The following is a 2,500-nucleotide window of genomic DNA, read 5'->3' as shown; positions in this document are numbered from 1 at the left end:
CCACACGTCAGCCAGACACTCTGATCACGCACCACTCTCTGCTTCTAACAGGCGCACATACAATATGTAAGCACCAGCATGGAACAACATCCAGTGCATCTTCTCCGCCACATTACACAATCCACACTATCACAACCAGACCAGGAGGTCCGTGCGGAAAATACAATATCCCAGCCTTTCGACATCCACCATTGCGCAGACCAGGCACCAACACCCACACATGTCCTATACAACGGTGCACCCAACATCACAATAGTACCTCCTGTCACAGCGCACAAACAATGACATGAGTCAAAGACACAGGTCTCACACAAGCATAGAATTGGAGCGCCGCCTCTAATAAGCCAAAGGTGCATCCTGACGTGACAAATCTGATCATGTCACAAGCATTCACTTACTATAATCACTATCAACGAACCTGCCGCCCCCGCCCCCCCCCCTACACCTTTCCGTACAACAACGTGTAACCTAACCTAACCTAACCTAACCTATGTTGTACCTTAACCTAACCTATGTTGTACCTTAACCTAACCTATGTTGTACCTTAACCTAACCTATGTTGTACCTTAACCTAACCTATGTTGTACCTTAACCTAACCTATGTTGTACCTTAACCTAACCTATGTTGTACCTTAACCTAACCTATGTTGTACCTTAACCTAACCCATGTTGTACCTTAACCTAACCCATGTTGTACCTTAACCTAACCCATGTTGTACCTTAACCTAACCCATGTTGTACCTTAACCTAACCCATGTTGTGCCTCAACCTAACCCATGTTGTGCCTCAACCTAACCCATGTTGTGCCTCAACCTAACCCATGTTGTGCCTCAACCTAACCCATGTTGTGCCTCAACCTAACCCATGTTGTGCCTCAACCTAACCCATGTTGTGCCTTAACCTAACCCATGTTGTGCCTTAACCTAACCCATGTTGTGCCTTAACCTAACCCATGTTGTGCCTTAACCTAACCCATGTTGTGCCTTAACCTAACCCATGTTGTGCCTTAACCTAACCCATGTTGTGCCTTAACCTAACCCATGTTGTCGCCTTAACGTAACCCACGTTGTCGCCTAAACCTGCTCTGTAATTGTTATACGACTCGTTCAATTACTGTAGTGTTGCCCACCCGCAACCCTCGCAATATAGTTCGCTACTCGCACTGCCCGCACCCCTGTGTATCGCTTCATGTTAAACACCTTGCAAGTCTTGCTCACTTTCCACATGCTCCTGCTGTACACTGTAATGTGGATGGCAGCAGGACGTACATGCCGCCCCTCCCCACGTCCCCACCTTGCCCCCTGCCTTCGCAAGCTGGTTGGTGAGAAGTTTGCATGTTCAATGCCCTTCGCATGCGACGTACTCAGGCTACGTTGTGGTGCGGCCTGTGTCAACTGTCCGCTGATGTCGTACGCGTGAACCACAATCTGTACTGCACATTCGTCCTTATGTACTGAATGATACATCGTGGCACATGTGTGACCGCACAACGACTGCGCCCAAAAACGGCGGACCATACAGTGCAAATATTGTGCACGCAGCTACGTGTCGTCTCCCTATGAGAGCTGGATTGCAGTGTGGTACGCCATAGAGACGTGTGGGAGGAACGGACGCCGTGGATGGCGATCAGCATGAGCTGTCTGTTGATGTATTCGGACCTAGTCGTCTCTCCTCACACACCGTGATGGCATGGTGCACCGCGTTCCATATCTGCGACATGCTACAGAGGCCGGTTGACAGTCGTTCGAGCAATGGACATCGCATACGTACGGGGGCCACCTTCCACGTATTGTCTAGGCGTGCACATTTTGTTGCGTGTATGTGGGCAGACGTAGTGTGGCGTGACACCTGACACAGGCATGCAATAATCGTTGAAGTTGCAAATGGCGATGGACGCCTGCGTTTTCTGGTGAAGTTACGCAAATGAACAAATGGTAACCTGTTGTGGTGCGGTTGTTCTCGCTAGGGGTGAATCGGTGATGGCGACGATAGGTTGAGGTACTAACCGGTTGTTCCAGCGATACCCACCATGCCGACGAAACTGAACGGCATCTGGGTGTGAAGCGATACGCGGCGGTGGCTGGGTGGGACCGTCCCCGGCCGGTGAGGGGGCGCCTCCCGGCGTGCTGGCCGCGCGGTGCGTGGGCGCACGCGCTACAGCCGGCTGGTGGGGGCGGCCAGTGGCAGGCGCGCCGGCCGACGGACGCGGCAGGCGTCGCAGCTGCGCGCCGGCGCACCCTGCGCGCGGCGCCGTGCGGCCAAAGTAGGTCCTCGCGGGCCCGGTGCGAAGCGCGGTGGACATCTTCAGTGTGCTGGTCCGATTGAGGACTGTGTGCGTTGAGGATGCGCCGCCGCCCGGCGCTCGGCGCCGCGACGCCGTCTGCTGCTCGGTCGCCCCAGCGGTTCTCGCTGGTGGTTTGTATCGCAGCTGTGCGGATGTGTTGGCGCGTGCGCTGTGCTGGGAGAGTTCGCTTCGGCACCCAAGTGGGGCTTTTGTCCT

Source organism: Schistocerca piceifrons, unplaced genomic scaffold (assembly GCF_021461385.2).
Source record: "Schistocerca piceifrons isolate TAMUIC-IGC-003096 unplaced genomic scaffold, iqSchPice1.1 HiC_scaffold_370, whole genome shotgun sequence".
In the NCBI taxonomy this organism is placed as follows: domain Eukaryota; kingdom Metazoa; phylum Arthropoda; class Insecta; order Orthoptera; family Acrididae; genus Schistocerca; species Schistocerca piceifrons.
This window is presented reverse-complemented; position numbering follows the sequence as displayed.